Below are 18,499 nucleotides of genomic sequence, written 5' to 3' on the forward strand. Positions count from 1 at the left end.
TTCTGTAAAAACTTAGGAAACACACATTCCCCTACATCCATGGAACGTCATCTTTACATTCATTAGCTGGACAATATTCCAGTAGTCTCAGTAAATGGTATGTGTGAAACTACACAAGCTGACTTTAACTACATCCAGAAATTTATTTGGCCCAGTAAATCTGAATATTCTATACTCCCTCAGCTTAATCTTAAATATGCACACTATTTCACCCTCAACAAAAAATATTGTTGCATATTGCAAATGCTCCCCTTTTGACTGGTGTGAATGGTGATAATTGTGAATAAATTCAAAAGCGCTTTTTTGTAACTATCCTGTCTCTCAAACGTGGCATTGGAAAATCTGATTTATTTTACTTAATTGGTTCATTCTGGTATTTTATTAGTTGTGGTCAGTTTATCAATCTGGTCAGTTTATCAGTTAAAGTCAGTTCATTGTTGATTCAGTGATGTCATTAACCAGCTCAGCTCAGTTCTCTTCCATTAGTGTCCAAGCAGTCAATCAAAAAAGAAAATTCTGTCATCATTTATTATTTCATTTTTTCTGGGGAACACAAATATATATATGAAAACATGAAAGTAAATGACAACGGACATGGTAGTTGAACTATATTCCTTAATTGTCTCAATGCAGATTGACCTCATGCTAGCTCCTGCCATTACGAAAGGAAAATATATTTACCAATATATTTCTTAAAATATATTGTGATATGTTGTAATATATTATTTTCCCTTTTTATTTTCTAATATTTGAATACATTTAATAATATATTGATGATACATATATTATATAATATATTGCAAAATATACAAATGATATATTGCAATATATTGGAAAAAATAAATATATATAAGAATATATGCCCAATATATTACATGATATTTTTTCAATATACTGCAATATATTTTTGTTTCATAAGGGTGTACAACCCTCAAACCTCCAAAAAATCTCAAAGAATATCTAAAACACAGGAAACTCTTCAAGGTTATTTTTTGGACTAAACATTTGGGAACGATTGTGATGTGGGCAGAATGGAGGGTGCTATACAAGTGTTTTGTGGCTTTTGCACATGACAAGGCTGCTTTATGTTCAGAGTGAATAGCAGGTTGGACGAGGCAGGAACAGGGGTATGCCCATGGTTGACGAGGGAGCTTTATGTTCATGTTATGTTTTTATGTTGTTACCCTTGGGAGATATAATCAGGAAACATGGTGTTAGCTTTCACTGTTATGCTGATGATACTCTGCTCTACATTTCTTTGCGGCCCGGTGAAACACATCAATTTGAAAAACTAATGGAACGCATAGTCGATATAAAAAACTGGATGTCGAGTAATTTCTTACTGCTAAATTCTGAAAAAACAGAGGTGTTAATTATAGGACCTAAAAACTCTGCATGTTATAACCTAGAACACTGTCTAAGACTTGATGGATGCTCTGTCAATTCTTCGTCATCAGTTAGGAACATAGGTGTGCCAGTTAGGAACAGGGAACACTTCCCATAACACCGGATGTACTTGCTACATCATTAGAAGAATGGCATCTACACTAATATTAGTCTGTTTCTCTCTTATTCCCGAGATCACCGTAGCCACCAGATCCAGTCTGTATCCAGATCAGAGGGTCACTGCAGTCACCCGGATCCAGTACTTATCCAGACCAGATGGTGGATCAGCACCTAGAAAGGACCTCTATATCCCGGAAAGACAGCGGAGACCAGGACAACTAGAGCCCCAGATACAGATCCCCTGTAAAGACCTTGTCTCAGACGAGCACCAGGACAAGACCACAGGAAACAGATGATTCTTCTGCACAAACTGACTTTGCTCCAGCCTGGAATTGTTTCTCCCAAGGTTTTTTTCTCCATTCTGTAACCGATGGAGTTTTGGTTCCTTGCCGCTGTTGCCTCTGGCTTGCTTAGTTATTGTTATACTTGATATTGTTGACTTGATTGCAAATAAATGCACAGACACTATTTAAACTGAACAGAAATTACATCGCTGAATTCAATGATCAACCGCCTTTAACTTTCATTTTGCATTATTGACACACTGTTCTCCTAATGAATGTTGTTCAGATGCTTTGACGCAATGTATTTTGTTTTAAGTGCTATATAAATAAAGGTGACTTGACTTGACTTGACTTCAGAGTTAAGGGCAGGTTGGACGAGGCAGGAACAGGGGCATGCCCATGATTCTACCACATCTACTCACATCAGGTATGCCCCCCTCCTTCAGTTGAGTGACTGGATACAAGGTTCAACTGAGGCCATCTCACTTCAATGGCAGTTTTATGGACAAAGATATATTTAATGTAGACCCACTACTGAAAAGCCTCTTAATAAAGCAACTGAAAGCATGTTCAGAGGCACTGAATGCAGCACTAATACAGCACAGAAGTTGGCATCTAAGAGACAACTGTGTGGTTTGGTATAGAAGAGTGGCGCCAAAATACATTTCAGCTATTTTTTTCTTTCCCACCAAACGACTTAGAGACTTAGAGAGCCTTAATAAAAAAAAAAAAAGTAAAGTAACCCCCCAACCCCACACACTAACACACATCAAATGTCCAACAGAACATCTCAAATGCTATTTTTGTGTCCATATAGCTTAAACGCCTGAGTTTACTTGGTAGCATGTTAAGCCAAAATTCATGTTCTGTTATTGTTGCCTCTTGAGTAAAATACAGGACCCTCTCAACTATATAATACATGGGTGGGACTTTTTAACTCACAATAAATGTGCTATTTTTGTCTCTGAGTGAACCACAAGCTGTGGCTCAGTATATTTGATGTCACATCTCGTTTTGCCCACACAAATAACTTATTGTTTATTGTTATACATATTGGATTTTATTTTTATCCTAAATAATTGGGATGTTTCGCAATCCTTAAACACTTGTAATTTGCATTGCATCACTTTTGTAAAAAAACACTGTTTTTCAGCACACAAAAAAAAACTATTGATATGCAGAAGACGAGAAATTCTTTTAAAAATCGATGTGTATTAGTTCCCTCTCAGACAGTCACTCTTAACACCACATCAGTGACAGATGAATTGAGATCTCGCTTCAAGAGACCAATTTACTTTGAGTGTAAAGTAAATGAGCCAATACACATTGGCATGCAATTACTGCATCAAGCTGCAGCTGATCACAGCATGAGCATAAAGAGGCAGCAGGTGCAATGCATACCAGCTTTTCACTTCAGAGCTGAGCAACAACATCATTCGGCTCCTTCCAAGTCTCTTCAGTAAGCTACGATTTCAACTTACTCTTGGAAGCTTCTGGTGTTGGGGGTACAGTACAGTGGTGGTCATTTCTGTGTTTGAGTAAGTTGCACACTTCAGTCTGCACTTCCCCATGTTTTGCTGCAAGTGGCCATTCCCCTGTGTGCCTCAGCACTAAAAGAGTATTTCCCTGAAAGAGCTATTTCTCTAAAAGAGCTTACATGGGTGCGTCTTTGTAAAATGATGGGTCATCTTTTTAAAGATTCCGTTTCACCCGTGCGTTTCTGCATGCGGTCGTTACCTGGTGACCGGTGATGGTCACTATTTCTGCCTCACATGTCTGGGCATTAAACATGCTGAGGTGGCAGTCATGGATGAGTCATTTTCCCATTGTGGAAAGATTAGCATCTCGAAGCTGGGGGCCAGGCTCCGTTTCCTCAAAAAAGGGGGGTGGGTCTCCATTGCCTCTGCCACAATCTAGGGCTCATCCTGGCAGCTGCCAATCTCGATGAAAGAGCATTTTTTTCTATGTCTGGGTCCCAGGAGTGCAAGGAGAGTTGTGGATGGCCCCAAAACCAGGCTTCACTGATCCTCCTTCTTCATCAGCCAGCAGCAGCAGGCGATTCGAGAGTGTCAACAAAGGCCCTATGGTTTCTGGGTGCCTGGCTACTGTTATCCAGCCTGTCTTGCTGGCTTCTGTGTACCATCAGCTTCTGCTATGTGCTTCAGTTAGCCCAGCATCCCCCCAAGTTCAGCGGCATCCACTTCATAACAGTGGAGGAGGCAGATGCTCATGTCTTGTGTGTGGAGATTGCAGTTCTACTGGTAAAGGATCAGTAGAGCTGATATGAGGAAGGGTTTTTTCAGCCCTTACTTCATTGTACCTAAGAAAAGCGGTGGATGAAGACTAGACTTGGACCTGCGTGTATAAAACCTGGTCCTTCATCGGTTACCATCCCCGAGATTGGTTTGCAGTGATTGACCTGAAGGACGCATACTTTCATGTGTCGATCTTTCTGTGCCACAGACCATTTCTGCAGTTTGCGTTCCAAGGACGGGCATATCAGTACCAGGTCATGCCCCAGTCCCTGTCTCTCTGTGTCTTCATGAAAGTTGTGGAGATGGCTCTTGTTCCCCTCAGAGAGAAGGGTGTTGGCATCTTCAACTATTTCGATGATTTGCTTATATTAACACAGTCTCAGGATCACTTGTGCAAGCACAGGGACCTTGTGCTCCACCAGCTCAGCCTGTTGGGTCTGCGGGTCAACTGGGAAAAGATCAAACATTCCCTAACACAGAGGATCTCTTTTCTCGGTATGGAGTTTCAGACAGATTCGGTCGAACAGACAGCATGCCTCACAGAGGAACGTTTGCGGTTGGTGCTGACCTGATTGAATTTGTTCAAGGACAGGACATCAGTCCCACTGAAAATATTTCAGAGGCTCCTGGGGCATATGGCAGCTGCAGCGGCACTTACACCGCTAGGGCTATTGCATATGAGACCGATTCAGCACTGGCTTCATGGCCGAGTCCCGAGGTGGGCATTGCAGTTCGGCATTCACTGTGTCCAAGTTACACCAGCCTGTTGCCAAACCTTCACCCTGTGATCAGATCTTATGTTTCTCTGGGCAGGAGAGCCCCTGAAGCAGGTCTCCAGGCATGCTGTGATTTACCGATTTATTTTTGGGGACCACGCACAATGGGGAAGCAGTGTCGGGAATATGGTCGGGCTCCCCATCTGTACTGGCATATCAATTGCCTACAGTTTTTAGCAGTGTGTCTTGCCTTGAACCGTCTCAAAGGGCGCTTATGAGGCAAGTACGTGCTGCTCCGAACTGTTGCGTAGTTCATCCGACAAGATGGTCTGCGTTCCCATCACGTCTCAACTCATCCACCACCTCATCCTTTGGAGTCAGAAGGTTCTGAGGTCACTTCATGCCATTCACATTCCGGGCCTGCTCAACCGTATGGCCAACGAGTGGTCTCGAGTTACTCTTCCGGGAGAGTGGCAAGTCCATCGCCGGACCATCCAGTCGATATAGCAACGTTTTGGTGCCGCACAGGTAGACCTGTTTGCCTCTCCAGAGACCTCTAGCTGCAGTTGTTCTACTCCCTGACTGAGGGAACACTCAGCATGGATGTACTGGCACACTATTACATTTATGCATTTGCCACACTGAGCTTTTTGCACAGATGCTGTGCAAGATCATGGAGGACAAGGAGCAGGTCCATACCATACGGCCCACTCGAACCTGGTTCCCAGAACTAGTAGTCCTCGCGACAGTCCCTCCCTGGGTGATTCCTCTGAGGAAGGATCTACTAACTCAGAGATGGGGCACCCTGTGGCACACACTTCATGTCTGGTCCCTGGATGGGATGCGGAGGTTCTTGGTGACCTATCCCAAGAGGAAGTGGACATCATCAATTCGACAAGAGCACCATCTACGAAATGCTTACACCTTGAAGTGGAACTGGTTCATCGTGTGGCGTTCTTCTCATTGAGAAGACCCCCGGAGGTACCTGATCTGGGTCATGCTTTCATTTTTGCAGCAAGGGCAGAAGGCTGTCTCCCTCCAGATTCTATATCCTTTGTTTGGAGCTGGTATCCTCCCGTGTTCTCACCTCAAACGGGGAGTGGCACTGAGAGGCTTGGGTTAGTGTCGGCTTGCCAAAACTACTCTAGAGTCTCTGTACTGTAGACCCTGTTGAGCTCCTCCATCCCTCACTCGCTGAATACTTGAAGAGGGCTTGATCCCATATGTGTAAAGTTCACGGTATAGCCTCAGAGTCCATGCAATAATTGTTTTAAACCCTATATGACCTGCTCTTTAATATCTTACTTTCTGTGTGAAATATCAGTGTGAGATATATTAGGGGTGCTCCGATCACGATCAGCCGATCGTTATGCTCATCTCATAAGTAAAGCCGGTTTTCTAATCAGCGGTTAATTCCATCAGTGTTTTTTGGCACATCTTCTCAGTTAACAACGGCTCTGTGTAGTAACAGCTGCTCTATGTGAAATCACGCACCTGATGGAATTAACCGCTGATTAGAGAACCGGCTTTACTGACGAGATGCGCATTAACGATCGGCCGATCGTGATCGGAGCAGCCCTAATATATATATATATATATATATATATATATATATATATATATATATATATATATATATATATATACAGCAATAGCTCATTACAGCCATTATGTCACCAGTAATTTTCAGCATTCAGGACTGTATGATATGTGAACCTAGTAAGTGATGTTCTCCAGTAGTACAGCATGTTTTATCAAAGGGGGAATGTGTTCCTGTGATCCTTGGCATTATCAATGCTGTCCCACCACTTTGCAGCCCCCCTCTGTTGTGCCATTTTATCAGGGCTGCTGGGCTGGAGTCTGTGTGGGACTGCTTGGCTCCAAGTGCTAAGCCTGAAGCCAACAGAGATAGCCCTGCAGAGGAGTGGTTGAGAAGATTTTACTTTGTGTGAGACACCTCTCTGATGGGAAGAAAGCACAAAAATAGATTTTAGCTTGAGGTGGCAAAGAGTGAAATCTGCTTACATACATTGAGGTCTGATGTAATCTCAAAAGTTTTATTTTAATGGGTGACACAGGCTGAGCAGTGGGAGAATCAGGGTCAGCATGAAATTGGTCAGATGGGTGGGAAAGCAAAGCCTTATCTCTGTGGCCTCCCCAACAAGATAAGCAGCAGTATGTCTACTCACCTTCTTTCCTGTGGCAGAACCTCAGGGGGGACAGATAAGGGGGTCTTTAATGCATGAAAGGGGAGAGGACATTGTATAGCAGAAAAGAGAAAGGATTAAAAGAAGGAGTCCTATAATCTTTTAATTATGTTTACAGAATTGTCTGTCAGTGTCAGAATAAATGCCATTGTGAGTTTCTCACTTGACTATTTACAATTATATGGATAGCACAATCGAGTTAACTTTGATTTTAAAGACTGTGTTCTTAATTACCTTTTAAAAGCATCATGTCACATTTGCAACTTATCTGACACAACATTTTTGGTGGATTCAAATCAAGTATTAACTAACCTACTATCATCTCATTTATATATATATATATATATATATATATATATATATATATATATATATATATATATATATATAAAATGTATTTGTGTGTGTGTGTGTGTGTGTGTATAAATATCCCAATTAACAAATTAAGTATGACAACTAGCAAATACTGACAGCTCTAAGAACTCAACCCGAATTCCGGCACAGGAATGAAAGATTAGGGTCATAGACCGTGCATAGGCAAGGAAGTGTGGGGAGCAAATTTTTTACAGCAGCGCCACACCAGAGTGTCGGAGGCAACCGGCAGCCTGTCTGTCTCCATCTCTCCGGCTTAATTAGAAACACAACTGTGATATGGGCTGCTGCTGAACAAAGACACAGTCAAAGCACTGTTGATGATGCAAAGTACACCACAACCACTGTGTTACAGTGCAAAACGTGCTATCTCAAGGCCTGGAAGACAACCTTCACACTGTCCTATTATCAGCTATCTATGACCTGGTCTTGCAAGGTACCTTGCAGAGATAGGCCTCTGTTTTTATCTGCCAATGTCATTTCTATGGCAAAGGAAAAACGGATTAAGGCTTTTTGGATAGTGTTATCCATAGCAGTGGGATAGGATGTTAAATAAACAGGAGGCGAGGAGTAAAAAACAACACTGGGGAGGCGCTGGAGTTTAATGAGAGTCTTACAAAAGGAGCCCTTATATCCTTCACTGGGTTTTGCCGTGGACAATCAGCCAGACTCGTAAAGATAACAGCCCCATGTTCCCATGACCTGAACTGTATCTAAAACCCAGTTTTCAGTTTACTGACTGTGGCTAGAAGCAATTACTTAGACCAATAGTTTGAATCCTTATATTCACATTGACAAAATAATGCAATATTGTGAGAAAATATACCTATCAAAGGTCCTATTGCTCAGAGGTTGCTCTTTCATTGCCCACGTCACTTCATGGCATTCTCAGTTATTCTTCTTTAAGGTATAAACTTTCTCAAATGTTTCTTCAAAAATTGGATAGGTAAAATAAACAGATACAAGTCAATAGCTGACATATAAGACTATAAAATGCTCCTGGAAGTATTAGAAATGTTTGATTTGGTATTGAGATGTCTTAATTTTGAATGCAGACTTTGATGTCTTGGCAAATTTGAGTACAGTTTAAAACATTAGTGACAGGAGATTTCTGGTTTTGTTTCTCAACAGAAAATTGCAGGTCTTCTGTTGTGTGTTGGAGACATATTCAAACTATCAAGATATTTCATTTTTGATTTCCCTTTAATGTTGGGGAAGATGACACATTAAAATAATGATACGAATTGAATTAGATTAGATTCGTATCGATTGAATAGATTATGATCCACAAATTAATGTAAAGAGATTAACAAAAATGTAACATTTTGATGAATAAATAGAATGACACAGATGAATCCACAAATAAATCTTAAGCCCCTTTCACATTGAGATTCCGGAAAATACATGGGTTATGTGTCCCAACAATTGTTCCCGGGTCGCTAGATTTTGCTCCTTTCACACTGCCAGTGATTTCTCGGAATATGTGTGTGCATTAACACACAACCCATTAAGGTCCCATTATGACACGTGACATCAGGATGAGACGTGTAATGTATGAGTTAAAAACGCTAGGCATGTTTACTTTCACTTAAGCTGGCGAACAATCTTAGGTTCAGCGCGGATAGTGAGAAGCTAACTGATCTCTGCTTCATTACAGTTTGCACATATTTTTTTTTTCTTGAATGTTGATCTGACTTCAAAACACCTGTTAAAGAGTTGCACGATAACGTGTGTCATCAATACGACACACTCTTTATAGCATTAGTTCTGGCTTTTGTTCACACAGAGCTCATTCCTCTTAAAATGCTTAAATAAATGCCTTTATTCACCCCCTGGAGCCGTGTACAGCACATTTTATTATGAATGCGTGCTCTTTATTTGACGACCTGTGGACTGTTCAACTGCAACACCCGCTGACTGAAATTATAAGAGCTTGGAATAGCAGGACAATTTTTTATATAACTCTGACTGGATTTGTCTGAAAGAAGAAAGTCATATACACAAAGGATGACTCAAGGATGAGTAAAACACAGTCTAAATTTCATTTTTGGGTGAACTAACCATTTAGGTAAATCATCCTATGAATTTAGTCAATCAACATTAAAGATCTTCCTTTTGTTAGACATGGATTATGGATAAATGTGTTTGTTTTACTTTATGTCTGATCTCCTGTCCTCATTTGACTATGTGTTACAATTCTCTCTCAACTATTGACCACCCTGTTGCCCCTCCTAAAACACCATCAACCTTCACCCAACCAAACAGGAAAAATAAACTTGACCTTCCAGATAGCTAGCAGTTCCTGTGGAGAACTGACCCCCAAATCTCGCTCCGTTAAAGCCTGAGTCCACGTCTCTTGGTTGCTGCATTCTTTAGCCCCCTGATCAGCACTGAATGTTTACCCAGGTGGAGGGGTCAGATCTCCGCTGGGCCTCAGGGAGTGGATGCCCGGTCAATCTCTCACTTTCTCATTCATTTATCTTTCTGTCTATCTATGTCCCTCATGTGCTGATGAATCCTGGGAGTTGCTCTCCTGTGACCTCGCTCTTCAAAGCTCCGGCATGTCTCCGTCCTCATCTGTGGTGATCATTTAAATTTAAGAGCATTTTAAAGTAATGTTCTCAAGACTTCTACATTTATATATATATATATATATATATATATATATATATATATATATATATATATATATATATATATATATATATATATATATATATATATATATAAAACTGTACACAAAATAAGGTTTTTCATATAAACAGGAGCTGTATATATGATCTGAAACTTATTTGATCTAATCCAACAACATAAGATGTCTGGAAAAAAGGATATATATATATATATATCGGCAAAAAATTCTAAAAATCCTTTCTTTGTATTAATCTTAAGTAATATTCTAATTTTCTGAGATACTGAATTTGGGATTTTCCTTAGTTTTCAGTTATAAACATCAAAAAAAGAAATATACATTTGAAATACATCAGTCTGTGTGTAATGAAATGAATGAATATAATATGGTTTCACTTTTTGAATGGAATTAGTGAAATAAATCAACTTTTTTTTTCTAATTATGTGACCAGCACATGTAGATGTTATGTTATTATTATTATTTTATTTATTTATTTATTTATATTAATAACATTGTTATATAATAGACAAAGTAGATTCTGGGTGCTGTAGCTGAATTCTACTCATTCCTGGCACATACCTCAAGCATTATTGAAGTGGGAAGAGACAAATCTGTTTTAATTTTAATTAATGCGCTAGGTTAAAGGAAGGTTGAAAGTTCATGGGCAAAAAGGAAACTGATGTGGAAACATATGAGAAAAGATGCCTGAACCAGAAAAAGAAATGGAGACCAAGAGAAAGATGGAGGCATGGAGAGAGAGCGTGACCTGAGAGAGGTGAGAGGTTGGGGGTGATGATGCTCTTACTTAGCTCATCAATCCAGCGTATGAGAATCCATGTGTGCATCACTGCCTGGTATGCCGGGAAACCGAGGTCTTCCCACACTCCCCCAAGAAAACCAATGCTGGATAAGACAAATAAGTGTAATCAAAGTCTACAGACTGTGACTGAGGACAAATACAACGGCACTCCCATTCCAGATTATTAACTCATCAATCTGTGTTCTCAGCACGAGGCCAGATACATCCACAGCTGGTTAAAGAAGAAATATCACCAGCAACTTAGAAATGTCAGTCTGTGATACGCATACTCTGATCTTTTTTAAGTTAAGTTTCCACCTCGCATACTCAACAACAGCACCCGAAAATGCATCCACACCCCCATTGAGAGCTCTTAATATAAGAAAACATGGCTGATGTAGAATTTCTACGAACTGTCCCATAAAACCTCTTTGTAGTTGATAGTATCAGGACTGAGAAACATCTTATGTGATATCATCACAAAAAAATTAATGAATCTGTATTTAAGTGCCAAACTATCGCAGATCCATTGATACATGTGTTGTTCCAACTGCTTCCAAGTAGTTGATATATTTAGCATGAGTGTGGAGTTCAAGACACAACCAAAGTTTTACAATTAGGGAGGATGAGGTAAGATAATGATGAACATTCTCCATTATAACTAACATAAAAACACCCAAACCTAAATAAGGGTGCCCCTTAATATGAATTACAAGACAATATGTCCACTGAGATCCCAGGGACTACATAATGACACTAAATGTGTGTTTTGTATTGGAAGCACGAGGTGTGTGTTGTATGTTTAGTGCAACTTTTTCCCGAGCCCGCAGTTCCGGCAGAAGGACCGTGAAAGAAAAACAGCCCTGTGTCTTGTTGCCGAACTGGAGCAGTGCACAGAACACATGGTCCTAATTTCACGGCTGTGGCTGGAGAAGTGCGGGCGGATGCGGGGGCAGGAACAAGCATGCAATCTGCAGGCATTAATACCTCTGTAATAGTCACATTCGCTTAAAACCAGGAAACATTTTTTTTTCTCCCTTCAACACGCAAACATTCACTCTCTCTCTTTGAGAGAGGCTGGGGTGCAGCAGATTGCACTAAACAAGTAGAATGCAGAGAGACGGGCCCATGTCCTGTTTCCTGTGCGTACCTCCAGTCTTAATGAGTGCCGTTACAGTAAACCGGACATGTGCTTTGGACTCGCACGCGTCTGGCCCGGCAGGCCAGAACAGGAAACGGCAGAGGGGCTCGTCAGCCTCCCTGTTCTCTCAACTGCAAAGGCTGTTCTGGGAAAGTTGTCGGACAACTTGAATTTCCAAACTGTGGTCTCCGAAACCAGTGTGTAATTACCGGACAGGAAGCTGCTTTTACCCGTTTTGTGTGTATGTGTGTGTGTGTGTGTTCTGTTGTAACCGCAGTGCCCAGCCTTGCCTGTGTTGTGTGCGTAAAACTGGATTTAAAGGAGTTCAAATGACAGGATATGATAAGGGTTTTAGTGTCTGTGAGGTTTTTAATAAAGTCTATGCCAGATCTTTGAACTGTGTCTCACTTAGCATCTATCAATGATTCTCAAATGATCCACAGGTCCTTTTATAGCTTCCATGTACTATTATAAAAAGCATGTGGGTAATCATGACTTCTGCATAGAAAACACTTTAGATGTACAAGTATGAACATTACAGGTTGTTTTGCAATAACTGAAGGGCCTTTCCACACAGAGAGATTTCTCTAAAGAACATTTGCTAACATGAATGCTAAGAACATGTACTTCTTAAGAACATGTATGGAAATGTAGCCTACATTAGCTACGTTAGCTACGTTAGCTCAAACTCTGTCATTATTTACGCACTACTTTTTTTTTTACATGAATTTTGCAAGTCTGGAACAAATATGTGGTATTATTTCTTGAATAATTTAGTTTTCTATATGGAAAAAAAGTTAAAGTGAAATGTTAAGCCGTATATTCCGTTGCCCTGTTTCTCATGTTGCTAAAAAAGTTAATTATATTAATTTAATTATATGGAATGCAGTATTAAAGCCAGTGCCATAGACATTATATTTGATTTGAAAGTCTGGACTTAATTGTTATATAAAGTCAACAGTTAGCTAGAGCTGTAAAGCAAGGCGCTGCTAGTTTAGAAAGGAGCCTCTGGTTTCAAAGAGGTTAGATAAGCTTGTCGAATGAGGTACACGAGAGGTATTGTTTGATCATCAAACATCGCTACAAATATCAAAGCTTCTGTCTACCCCTGCAATTTGGAGCCAGAAGGCAAGACCACATGCAGTTTCATCTAGAGCCATGAAATCCTGTTATTATTCTCAGGTCAAGGCATTGTACCCGCATCTCTGTGTTGTGGAAATTATTAATTACAGGGACCAAGGTCAAGATAAGAACATGAATTAGTCCACAGTGTGCCCATGTAAAGGTTATACTGTAATATGTAATAAACAACATGTGACCTGCGGAATTTAGGGGAAGTGCACATAACAATCAAATTTTGGCATTAACATAAACTGAAAAGTAAATTGTTCATCTGCTTAACTTTCCTCAGGTGCAGAGATCTCAGATCACGTGATTCGGACCCCCGTTTGGCAGAGTTATGAGTGAGGGCCAGCTTTCACATACGGAGCCCAGCGAGGAGACCCAGCATGGGGGTAATTAAAACAAACTGCCAATGCTTTCTTAGCCTGAGCCAAACAAACGGTGTCCACTCTGGTGCTCCCAGACATGTTGTCAGCAGCGGGCGCTACAACGAGAGGTGACAGTTGGGCCAGTGATCGTGAGGACATGACAGACTGACGGATCCACATGAGACAGCACACAGTATGTTTGCTTAAATGCTCAGACAGAAGCTATGTCTTCACCTTAAGATGTGTTTGCTCAGCCCTTTAGTTCAACATTAATCTTTTTTTTTCTCACACTCTGCAAGAAATCCCTGGCTTTTCCTTTGGTGTTGAAGGGGGGATGTTGAAATCTTTCAATCTTCCTGAACCTGTTCAACCACCTAGGTTCAGCTGGCCAGCTGGCAAAGTGACAAAATGGCGGCCATGTTGCCAACTGTCTGGGCCAGTTTTGTCTAGAATAGTGATCTATAACAAAATAAAGAGAACTCTGGTGATAACTGGTGATATGAAAATATTTAATTATTACAATACTAATTTTTAATTAAGTAACCGTCAAAAGATATTCAAAAACATACATTTACACCAACCAGCTAACCACCAACTGCAACTTCCAAATGGTAATTTATTTTTAGTAGGATGTGACAATCAAAAGATTTCGACATTTTTTTTTGGCCTTTCAAAAACAGCCGGTCTGAAGCAAAATATAAAATATAAATAAATAAATAAATAGATAGATAGAAAAAATCAGACCGGTTTTGACTTTTGCAACTAGTATTGACTTCCAGATTGTAAATCATGACAAAACCTTTGCATTAGTTGAGTAGTATTAAGAATCTAAAAGATTCATTGCTTTTCAAACCTTTTCAGTATAGGGAGACAATAGCTTAGCTGATTTCAGATCAGCATAGATTTGCTCTTAACTCATATAGCTCATAAGCAAAGTGACTCAAAATTAATTTAAAGATAAGTCCTCTACCCTTCTAGAATATCCATTCTATTATATTTTATCTTTAGTGGACTGATTGTTCAGACAATCAAAATGAATTGGTTAAACAAAAAGTAAAACAAAATATAATAATAATAATAATTAATTAATTCAAATTTCATTTGAATAACATTCAAAGTGGTTTTCATTTTGTGCAATTATACATTTATATTTAAATGTTGTTACATATGCTGCACCATAACTGAGATCATTTTAGTTTCTGAACCAGATAAATAAATACCATATGTAAAAATTATTGCAGCTTATAGACTAGACACAAAAAACACAGCTTCATCATCCTCAGAGACACTTCTTAGCCTTATCGAGACATGAACAGGGAGGCTAACGGTCTCAATCCATCCACACTGTCCCTCATTGTTCAGGCTCTGAGAGGCCATTAGGCTCCATAGAGGGACGTCAGAGAGGCTCTTTCTCTGTGGATGGAGGGGTGCATTGGTAGAGGACAGCTCTGAGAAGGGCAGCAGTGTCCTGGGCAGCAGTCCTTGGCTTTGATGGGGCCAAGTCAGGCTTCGGCTGCATTCCTCACATGTCTCCCTGGTTTCCCTCTACCACATTACTACCTCCAGTCTAAACAAACAAGCTGCTCTCAAAGGCACAAACCCTACTTTAAAATATAGGCCTTCCATTTTTAAAAGCAGGAACACATAGTCTTTGTTTTTGCGCCCACAACCAAAGCTGTTCCACATGTCCCTGTTTCTAAGTTCTTGTCACTTGTCACACATTTTGAACAGAGATGTTCTCCTCAGATGCTGGTGCAGAGAAAGACTCACTGTGTAAAGTTAGTTTGTCCACAAAGTCAAGGCCACAGAAAATTAATGTACATTAAAACGTTTACAATAGTTTTTTTCCTCTCAAAAAATAAAATAAAAATAAATTATTCTTCACATTTCCTCACACTTGGGTTATTATGCCAAGATGGTGCAGCAATTTTCATTTAAAACTGAAATGGTTTTATAGGCCATCTGGAAAAAATGAATTTATTCACAACTCAGAAAAACAAACTAATTTCTTATACTGTGAGTACAAAAACAGAAACATTTTGTCTCGCCATCATCCAAACAAAGACAACCGCTATGACTAACATGAGAAGCAAGATGTCTTGCAATAAATCAGAATATATGCAGAACAGACACTAAGGCTAAATGAATATTGTTCATGTCACTTTTGTATTTTGGAAACTACAATATGGTTTATTTCTTCATATATCATGAAACCAGAACCTAAGGCAGTTTTGCACAAAAGGGCAATGAGTGTGGTTAAATACCCCTCTGATTGCTTACTGCGGACTCTGAAAGGGAAGACAAGAAAAGGGGAAGCCAATGAACCATTCCTGTTTTAAGTGGAGACAATTACCTGAAACAAACCTTATGAGTGACATGATGAACAGTGTCATCATGACCAATAATGTCAGTCTCCAAGGCGAAGCTTGTGAGAATGGTGAGATTGACATTGCCCTTTTGTGTGGCCTAGAACGTGGTCTTCCCACCATAGGCTAAAACCTTGACCATCAAGAGACAAACTGCAAAACTTTTAAAATCACCAGCAATGGGAAACCTGTAATCTGAGTAAATTAGTTGTGTTATAGTGATTAAGCATTATTGCAAAACTTTAATCTTTATACATAACAGTTAACTAAAGTAGAAAATAATGTTTTCATATAAGGATTTCAAATGTAAGTGACCAAATCCAACAAAATCTAAACATAACTGAAATTGAAAGAAAATCTGTTCTTCTGCAAAAAACACTATTGGAAATTATCAGTATACACAATATTCACCAACAGAAACACTAACAATCCTCACCTTCTTCAGAGATGTAGGTTACTGCTGCTTCTGCATTAATGGATTTAAGGAAATATTAAAAGCAAAAGTCACACAATGTCTGGTTAAATAAGCCTTTAATTAGATTATTTCTCTGAAAACATGCAGCACTGCAGTTCTAAAACATGCTGTATTTGTTAAAGTGTCCTAAGCCACCCGAGCAATGGTGTGAATTTGGGCCAGGATTTTTTGCTTGTCTGACCAAATGGCAGACAGAGAGAGTGTTTAAGAAACCTTAATAAGAATAATTTGCTTACATTTGACATGTAACATGCTATGTGACATAATGATGACAGACGTGTTCCTTTTTCAATCAGTATGAGTTATTATTCATCCGTCATTTTATTTCCATCTTCCCCGATCCGCACAAAGCGCATATTTGCATTTTAAAAGCTGCAGTTTAAGTTAAACAAATAAAGACATTTACACAAAGCTAGGTTAATAAAATCTTGCTTTGTTTCCGAGGCCTCTTTTCCTTTTGTTTCTGTCTAACATTCTTATCGCCTCCTGTCGGTCAGCTTCCACTCTTATAGCCTTGAGGAACATCTATATTGTCTTTCCGTCTCAATCACACACACAGTCTCTTTGTCTCTCTGTCCATCAGGTTCATTTCTGAAGCAAGTAGTACTGACATCTCTGTCACTCTCAGAAACACACACACATGCACACTGGTACTGTCACACTCTAGTGATTCCCTGAACTGGCTGCAATTAAATTGTCTTAGATCTCACATATTAATCACTTTTCTTATTTGGGCTTTATGACTACATCAAGTGAATTAAATTGATTTACATTATAGTTTCTTAAAGGTTGCCCATTCTAGCATTCTCCTCAAAAATAATAATTCACATTTTTAACAATGTTTTGGAGAACAGTAGGTAAAAAAATAATATGATAAAATGTGAGAGATATATTTAAGGAGATAAGTGTCAAGTCAAGCTCCAAAAGACAGTCAGGTTTAAAAAGTCCAGTTGTAAATACACATTTCAGACTGAAAATAATTTATAATTGTAGAATAATATAAGTTATATATATTCTGCTGGTTGTTCTCAAATCACGCTGGATAATATGACTATGGGATTCTACACAAACTTGTGACATTCATGCGGCTTGAGTGTTGCTGTCATTAAGGCAAAGGACAACTTACCAAACAAAATGAAATATAAAAGTATGAACCATCCTGAAACATGATTGCATTAAGCAGTGGGAAGGAAGAGGTTCTCAACAGCATCAGATCGTGACCCACCTCTGTCCAGCCACACCAATGAAAAGCCCTAAACCCTCTACTGTCTCATCAACAGCTATATGACAGGCCTCATCCCACAGAACCACGATTCAGATTGACATCTCAATGAGGGAGCCGGTGCCAGTCTTTTACAAGCGCCATTTCACGGCTGTGCTCTTTGTCCTCTCCCCACCACTCCATCCCACTGGGTAGAGACCAGCCCTTTCTTTTTTTCGGAGCAGAGAGAGCTGCAACAGGCAGATACAGGGAGGGCCTCTCGTCATGCCCCACTGCCCCTCAATCGGTGACTGAGTCATTGGCCACAAAAACTGGCTTGCTCCGTATACCTCGCTTTTGCATATGAATGAGCAGCCCATTGTTCAGTCTTAAATGCACATTAAACCTGTCTGGAAACAACCAAGAGGAGGCGCACACTTTCCCCCCACCTTAATAAACTAATTAATTGGACATATGAGATTTACGAGAGGAAGAACATCTTGGTGCTGTTTATTCCAGTCCTTCCTTAACCAACGGCAAGTGTCCCACATAAAGGAAAGGATGTTTATAGTTCTGCCAAGAGTAGCACAGTGTCTTTGTACAGAGGCCAAACTGAGACCTCTGGCTTTTGTCTGCGAAAGAGGGATTGAACAGATTCATCCTGCAGGGCAGACCATTGCCGAAACACTTTCTTCGTGTTCTGCCCCGCAGGTCTGCCCTTTGCTCTGGCCTATAGAGCAGACATTGGAGATGGGCCGAGCTCAGGCAAACCAGGTCAGATTAGATCTGAGAGAGAGCAAAGTGCACGTCCGAATAAGAGTGATTCGAGATATCTGTAGGCATTTCCACTGACTTGTTCTGGTTAGCTTTCTCATCAGCCTTGCTCGGCCATGTTGAGTATTACAGGATCAATTCATCGACACTGAAACTCAAAAAATATATTACGAATGAATCAAATGTGTAAAGTTGCCATATTCCTTAAGTTAAACCATATTCCAAACTCATATGGTTTTCTTTTTTCTGAGAAACAAAAAAAGCTGATGTTTTAAAGAGTG

At 39.9% G+C, this 18,499-nt stretch overlaps 1 protein-coding gene across 3 annotated transcripts in view; it reads right to left on the reverse strand.

The window, feature by feature from the left end:
- Nucleotides 1-18,499, reverse strand: part of pamr1b (peptidase domain containing associated with muscle regeneration 1b) — a 295,871-nt gene that overhangs the window by 124,234 nt on the left and 153,138 nt on the right. The gene's annotated exons all lie outside the window — the stretch shown is intronic.

Source organism: Carassius gibelio, chromosome B25, assembly GCF_023724105.1.
Source record: "Carassius gibelio isolate Cgi1373 ecotype wild population from Czech Republic chromosome B25, carGib1.2-hapl.c, whole genome shotgun sequence".
Lineage (NCBI taxonomy): Eukaryota > Metazoa > Chordata > Actinopteri > Cypriniformes > Cyprinidae > Carassius > Carassius gibelio.